We start from the raw sequence: 8,794 nt of genomic DNA on the forward strand, positions 1-8,794 counted from the left end.
ATGTTGTTGCATAGCTATCGCCATATTTGCAACTTCGTGCTTACTTTCTTAGTCAAATTTCAGGACAAAAAAGTATAAAACACACAATTTCAGTGCAAAGACAACAATTCATATCTTCCTCCTATGTTTTCCTATATAGAAGATGTAAATTGTTGTGGGGGTGCTCTAATAGCATCACTGGCTCAGCTCTCAAGTAATGTGGAATCATAGATAGAAGTCAAGAGAGAAACTGTTGTATCATGGTGGAATCACAATAGCAGTTTCCTTTTTTTATTTTTATAAAAGAGCAGATTCACAGAGGCTTACTTTGTTTTCAAATTGGCATTGTGGGTGGAGCTAAATCTACAAATAGGGGAGGCGCTACAATCAAAATAAATTTGGTAAAGGTCGACACAGTAACACTTAAAAGTGTCTTTTCATTACACCAACCATTGTAAAATTAATGTTCAATAATGTTTGTATGTTCATTATCATAATTATCGTTCAGTTTGCAGTGCTCTTGCACACCAGAGAGAGAGAGAGAGAGAGAGAGTCCTCCCTCCATGCAGAGAGAGAGTCCTCCCTCCATGCAGTGTGACAGCCAGCACCGTCGCGAGTATGTGGCACTGCATCGCTGGCCCCCCGCCCATCCACCCATGGGACCATCTGGGATATCTGTAGCAAATGGTTGTGATATCTCAATTGAATACAGTTAAGACAGCAATAACCAACCTAGAGGCTGTCCCAGTCCAGGTTATTAGAAGGTAGTCTGGCCACGAGACTAATTAGTTACATCCAGGTGGTTAGAATTTGCTATCCAATGGAGATTCTCATGTAAGAGTTGCTGTTGCCTACAGGGACAAAGCATCGTGTACATACATGTAGGGTATCATACGCACACCCACCTAACATGAGGGTGTGGCCATCATGTGGGTGTGGCCACAGTTGTAGTAGATGTGGTCTGACCACTCCCCCTCCACAGAACGAGTTCATTTTTCATTTACAGTATGACAAACGAAAAGGAAATGAAAAATGATGGGGCGCCCCAAAAGTATGATTGTGATGAGTTATGTATGATGGTTCATTGCAGCAGCTATATAGCTGTGGGTACAAGGGAGAGGGGTTAGCAACATGCATCATAATATTATATATACACAAAGGGACAATAAGAAGTTAGCAACTGCTGCCTCCTACAGATCAAGACACACAGCTATCTATAAGGAAGGACAGATTACACACTCACTCGTGGTTGAGGAGGACATTGTTGCTTATTCCATCAGTGTTTGTGGGATTTGGTGATGTACATCAGTAGATATATGTTCCATGCTTGACTTCAGTATGTGACGTGGTGGATACTCCCTCCAGTGCAGTAGGTCCCCCGGAGCCAGAACCATGTAGTGTGAAGGGTAGGGTTAGGACACATACGTAGTACTACCTCATACATGGAATTACACTACACAAGGCTTGAACTGTATAATTATATATAAAAGCTTAGAATTAATCATCAGACCACCACAACCGATACGTACATGTCACCAGCAGTCCCTCTACTGTCAGATGTAATATGGAGTTTTTTCTCTATATAGAAATTCCGCCAGTTGTCCTCCAGAGCAAGAACCATGTAGTGGGAGAAATAGATTATTAGGGGGTACATGCATGCATGGGGTTAGGTACTCATGTCATGTAACACACAAGGCTTGTTACTGTATAAGGCTCAAATAAGAATAATTGTCAGACCACAACCGATATGTAGATTCTTGATAGTGAAATGCCAGTGTGTCGAATAAAAACGAGTTCTTTCTAGAGATTCTGCCAGTTGGTCCCCATAAGAGCCAGCTAGAACACTATAATGCATGTATGACACCAGGGGTAGAGGTTAGGACACAGAGCACACACATGTACACAAGGCTTGCTACGTAACTATAGCTGTATATAAGGCTCAATATTATTTTAAACTTGTTAGACCACAACCGATATGTAGATTCTTGTTTGAAATGCTGTCGATCCAGTGTCGGATATAAACGAGTCTTTTATAGAAGTTCCGCCAGTTGTGTCATCTAGAGCTAGAACCATGTAGTGGGAGAAATAGATTATTAGAGGGTACATGCATGCATGGGGTTAGGTACTCATGTCATGTAACACACAAGGCTTGTTACTGTATAAGGCTCAAATAAGAATAATTATTATTTAGAATAATTGTCAGACCACCACAAGCGACATGTAGATTCTTGATAGTGAAATGCCACAAGTAGTTCGTCCAGCGTGTCGAATAAACGAGTCTTTCTAGAAATTCTGCCGGTTGGTCCTCCAGAGCTAGAACCATGTAGTGGGAGAATTTGGTTAGAATAGGGTTATAGGAAGTATACTATAGGTACGTCTGAAGCACACAATACATGCAGCTGGTGAGTGGTTCTACAGGGATGCAAGGTTTGAAAGAGACAGACTATAGTAAAGCAGTTGGTTGTTGGGGTAGGACACATCAGTAGTAATCATACATGTACGAATATACACAAGGCTTGATAGAATGGTGTAAGGCTCAATATAATTATTAATCGTTAGACCACAACCGATATGTAGGTTCTCGATATGCTGCCAGTATCCAGTATGTCGGACATAAAAGAGTCTTTTCTATAGAAATTCCGCCAGTTGGTCCCCTCCAGAGCAAGAACCATGTAGTGTAAGAAATAGATTAGGACTCATCAATATAGTACCAGGAGTGCCTGATAGTACTCATACATGCCAATATACCAGGCTTGATTGATAACTATCTAATGCCAAACTACAACCCATAATTATAATAATCATGTAGATTCTTGAAATGTCACCATCTGCAGTGCAGTGTGTCAGATCTGCCAGTTGGTCCCCCAGAGCAAGAACTATGCAGTGAAAGAAATAGATTATTAGGGGGTAGACATTAGTAGACACGATTTAAGGCTTGATAACAGTACGTATAAGGCTCGTTATAACTATCAGACCACAACCAGCCTGTGCGTGAGTACCACCATCTGCAGTGTTGATAGCCATTGATAGCCAGTGTCAGTGTCAGTGATGTTAGTAGAAATGTTCCAGACTTGACTTCATAAGTAGTGGATAGACTTCAGTACTTCAATATAGTTCAGATAGACTTCATTAGTTCACAATAGTTCAGTAGTAGATAGACTTGACTTCAATATTCCACCCAGTGGTCTCGTGTTGTCAGATCTGTAGAAATAAATCAGCATGTATTATTGAAAAGTCGCACAAGACAGCTCACATATAGACACACACACCCACCCACACACACACACACACACACACACACACACACACACACACACACACACACACACACACACACACACACACACACACACACACACACACACACACACACACACACACACACACACACACACACACACACACACACACACACACACACACACACACACACACACACACACACACACACACACACACACACACACACACACACACACACACACACACACACACACACACACACACACACACACACACACACACACACACACACACACACACACACACACACACACACACACACACACACACACACACACACACACACACACACACACGTGCATGGCTAGACACACGTGCATGGCTCACTGCGTGCATGGCTCACTGCATAGCCAATTCTCACCATTTAATTAGTCAGTGCTCAAGAGCAGATACTGCCACTTGTTGTGATATACTGCTGTCACAAAAATGAATAATTAACTACTGTGAGGGGCCCCTCTCTAGCATAATAATAATGTCTGATATAAAATTAATGAGATGACTGTTGAGTGCTTTTTGTTGTTGTTGATCGTTCGTTTTCGAATTTCGTGTTGTGATGAACACTATATCTATTCGTGGCTGGGCGTATATAAGAATCGAATCGAATAAGAGCAATTGTTGAGCTTTAGTGGACATTTGCAGCTGTGAGAACAAGACAACACGAGGGTTAGCAATAATACATGACCAAGCAACAGCTCTAAACTATTACTGTGTACTGTAAAACATTATTTGGTGACTCCTTGATCCTATAGCTAGCACAGACACACACAGACACACACCTGCAAGGTTTAGAGGTGGAGTAGCGCTTCTTGAGATGTAGAGACATGTTGAAGAGATCACTTCACTTTTGTCAGAGATGATGGACAGTGACATTGATACTGCAAACTTGCTGCAAATGTGAGGTTCAGCTTCTGCTTCAGCATTTATATAAATTAGTGCGCATGTGCCATAGATGTATAGGGGTGTGGCTAAATTCTAGGGGAGGGGCTGTGAAGGTGCGCATCAAATAGAATTAGTAAACAAATCTGTTCGAAAACTGTTGGCCGGTGTCATAAAATTTTGGGCCCCCCCCTGTTTAGCCCACCCGGCCTAGAATTTTAAAATTTTGGACCCCCGGGCCTAAAATGTTACCAGGGGGTCCAAACTGTTAACATTCTAGGCCCCCCACTGTGAAATAGGCCCCCCTCTTCTGCTATCCTTTTCTGCATGATAGAACAAAGTCAAAGAGATATTATAATTATGGTAAGGTTAGCTCTATTAGTTGACAAAGCATCAAAGAGACGCATGCATGCAAAGACTCTGTATCAAAGTAGCAAAAATATTCGCATTATTATTCTATCATGGAATTCAAAGTGTTACCTTTCAAGTTACTCATGCTTTACCTATAAGAGTTAAATGCTTTGATGCAGCTCTGCAATGTTGGATCTGCCTGTAAGACAATCGATGTTGTTGCATAGCTATCACCATAATTATTTGCAACTTCGTGCTTACTTTCTTAGTCAAATTTCAGGACAAAAAAGTATAAAACATACAATTTCAGTGCAAATTAAGACAACAATTCATATCTTCCTCCATGTTTTCCTATACATAGAAGATGTAAATTGTTGTGGGGATGCTCCAATAGCATCACTGGCTCAGCTCTCAAGTAATGTGGAATCACAGATAGAAGTCAAGAGAGAAACTGTTGTATCATGGTGGAATCACAATAGCAGTTTCCTTTCGGGACAAGGGTAATATTGGAAAGTCCGGACCAATTCGGGACAGTTGGCACCTATGTGCTTCGTGCTGCATGAGGCCTGATTCATAGAATGACATGGTGCAGTGTGATGGCTGTGAGACCAGTGGTATACTACTGTACATGCATGAAATGTGTGTGTGTGAGGAGAGCTGCATTCAGTAACTGGCACTGCATAAACTGTGAAGACCATAGAAGACTGTATTGGTGTATTTTGAGAATGCACTGTCACATAATGTTACCGCTGTTGCGCTGTTAATGGGGGGCCTAAAATGTTAAAATTCTAGGCCCGGGGGGGCCCAATCTCATGGGGCCTAAAATTTTATGACACCGGTACCACCAAAATGTTAATGATATCCGCTGCTTAAGTATTGCAACACTCTTGCGACCGTATAGTTAATGGACAAAATGTAAGCTTTAAAGCACCAGAAAACACATACATAGGAGAATATAAAACCAGTTATGGTAGGTAGGATTTGAAGGATACCCTTGCTGGCATACATAGAAGGGATAATGATGAGACAACAGGCAGGCTTTAATCAACCTCAGTAGATAGCAAACACATTAAAATCAAGACAGCAATCAAAATCCATGGCATATGCAATTACCGCGCCAATTTTTGTAACCTATTTATCAATTGAAAACAACGTTGTCAAGTATACTATGCATATTGTATAGCGGGTGATGTGGTGTAAAATATTCGTTATTATCGTGGGAAAGCTTCATGGCCTACACGAAATTTTCCCCCACGAAAACGTAGGTATGCTTACAGTTACGCATACTAACGAAATGTATACTCGCGAAAATCACCATTTCCCATTCAGTTAAACGAATCTCACGAAAATTTACCCACTATAATTACACGGTAGTAAGATCTAGACTTTTGCTCAGACGTAGAGATACACACACCTGTTCACATTTCTTAAGCTCAGATGGCACCAATGCAAAACTGTGAAAATACTTTCAATGTAAGTACAACCAGAAGTCTCGAGGTCAGCTGTGCGTTTACCTCCTCGAGAGAAGGCCACACACAGATTGAAGTTAGTACAAGAGCACTGACTTATACTTGTACCTCTGCTTCAGATCAAAATGAGCAAAAATAAAATTGCTTCTCCTCCAAACACTCTGCTTATTCCAATTAACTAGTCCGCCAATTCTTAATTTCATAAGCTAAATGAAAACATTCTCCCTTAGGTATTACAATAGATATAATATTATAATAATACAGTCCTACACTTTGCCCACTTTATGTGTTACCTCATTGAAATCAATTTAGCATTATTATAAATTAGGTATGGGCAAAGTGTAGTATCTGTTTTAATTTGTTTCACCTTATAATTATCACGGTGCTCAGACAATGGATGATACCAGACTTGAGTTTCATTCTGATTTCTGTCACAGATCTTGATCCTTTGATTTCGTAGAAACGGGACTTGCACGCATGCAGCAGTAATTCAGTCTGCAGATGTGATGCATGTGTAGTCAGTGGGAATCAAAGTGATAAGAACACATGCATGTTCAATGCTGTTAACAAGGTAGCCATATCATTGTGCAACAGAGAATTTCCTAACAGCAAAACCACAATAGATAATGATTTCTTAAGCCTAAACTTGCACTAAGCAAGAGTACTCTTGTGTATAAATAAAACAGCCCCTATAAAGGCCACCTCTGTATAATGGCCAAAACATTGCTCCACAAATGTGTTCATTGCAAGCATTCTTCATGCAGATAAAGGTACATACTTTAAGCCTTTCAACACTGCTATCACAGGTTTGGTTTGGCCCTAACGATATACTACATGGTACTTTTCTTTTGCAAGTGAAAGTCTAGTTCACTTTCCAATAAAGTTATAATTATGTTCCCAAGGCTGTTTTAGAGCTATTGGAACATGTAACATGTAAGCGTGCTGGTTATGACTACTATACAATAGGTATAGACCTTGAAATATAAGTGAGTTGCACGGACTAAGCATGCACAGTTACTTAATTGTAGTTTATTATGCACTGGGTGTAGAAATAGATATTGTTGTGATGGCCTCAATTAAACCGCAGCATAGCGCGGATGTTACTCGAGATACCAACGTTTCCTATTCTATAACTCTTCAATCTATGGTTCAACTAACACTAAAAGTATTTTGATCATATCTAACAATCTAATAGTGGTTTTGCTGTGGCATGCACTCTGTTGCAAGTCACTGTATACATTTCCCACTCTGCACAAAACCCACAAGTGTGTGACTGAGGCAAAACAGTTGGTAAACCACAGACATAAGACACACAACTCCAAGGCATGGGGGTCTGGGTAACAACTGTATAGCTATAGAATAGAGGACTGCAAGTCTATCTGTACCAGCAAGCCTCTGTACCAGCTATCCTTGATATTGTAAGCAACCTACACTAGGTTTGTGAGCTGTATACTAGGAGCTATAAGAGAGAAAATGTCTCCTCAGCGTCGGGGAAAGATACTTTAGATAGTTCTATATACTATTAGTTTTTTACATGTATAGTACTGGAAGATACACTCTAGACCTACTTTGAGTGTAACCAGTAATATATTCCCCATACACTCAGCAATACTATGCTCACCTGATGGGATGTTGTGGGGGGGGGGGGTCTGCATGGGGTAACTGGATTAAGACTCTCATGCAGGGGGGGGTCTTGTACACCCTTGCAGCTGGAAGGCCTTGGAGAGAAAAAAAGGATAGTCACTTATATACTTAATAATTATTATGTTCCTCACTTGCCTAATTGTGTGTTTGCTTCCAACATGCTGCACTGTTCAGTCCATCACCATAATTATACCGTCAGTGACACTCTCGCTGCACGGTTCGTGTAGAGTTGAAAGATTGAAGACATCAGCTGCAAAACCACAATAATTGTTAGCAAATAATTAAATTATTGGCTATTATATTTTCCCTCACTTCTCTATTTGAGAGCTTGCTTCCAACATAATTTATACTGCACTGTTCAGACCATCACTCGATCACTTAGCCTCGATTCCAGGCCGCCTTGTTGAGGCCTTGTGAAGGAGGCTCTATCGATCACTGCTCGTCTCCCTGCATGATGCATGCCTTCAGAAAACCACTCTGAAAAGCACTCGACGTGTGCATGCTAGAAGGTCACAAGGAAGTTTTAAAACCAAGTTGTCACTTAGAGTTGAAATGTGAAGACATCTGCAGAACAACAATATCACATTGATAGCATGCATGGTTGCTGAATACACTGTATAGTCTTAATAATAAAATACTGAATAAAGTCCTCACTAGTGTAGTGCCTCCATGATATGCAGCCAGTCAGTGACATCAATCTCGCTCGCTGGTTTGAGTTGTCACTAAGAGTTGAGTCATCTCAAAACAGGCAATAATTGTTAGCTGGTTGCAGAATACAAACTGCAGAATTATTAATGCACAGAATAATAATTTATTATTGTGACAATGACCTAACAGCAAAACTCATGCTTGCGCTTACTAGTTACATATACACAACTATAGGATTTTTATATTATACACAGCAATCCACTTACCAGTGCAGTTGCTTGGGTGGTTGGAAAGACACCATTTTCCTCTGGTGAGTTTCTTCATCCCCACGAGGAGGTTGCGCAATCAGATCTACGCATGTGCAGAAATAGTGAGCCCCACCCCCCTTCTTGTTTTTGCACACATGGACTGTTTCCCATGTTAAATATAGCTTAGGCAGCTAGCTGTGGGCCTCAAGGATCCCACTTCTGTACATGCAAGCGAACTCCTGGAAGGAGGAGTAGGTATAATGTTTGACTCCCAAG

General features: G+C 40.8%; 1 long non-coding RNA gene across 1 annotated transcript; it reads right to left on the reverse strand.

The window, feature by feature from the left end:
* Positions 1–391: 391 nt before the first annotated feature.
* On the reverse strand, positions 392–4,347 carry LOC135333144 (uncharacterized). Its single transcript, XR_010393760.1, has 6 exons — positions 4,059–4,347; positions 3,644–3,921; positions 1,223–3,180; positions 885–1,080; positions 712–830; positions 392–654 (listed from the first exon to the last, which is right to left on the reverse strand). It is a non-coding gene; the product is annotated as an uncharacterized LOC135333144 (long non-coding RNA).
* Positions 4,348–8,794: the final 4,447 nt, after the last annotated feature.

This window comes from Halichondria panicea, chromosome 1 (genome assembly GCF_963675165.1).
Source record: "Halichondria panicea chromosome 1, odHalPani1.1, whole genome shotgun sequence".
Lineage (NCBI taxonomy): Eukaryota > Metazoa > Porifera > Demospongiae > Suberitida > Halichondriidae > Halichondria > Halichondria panicea.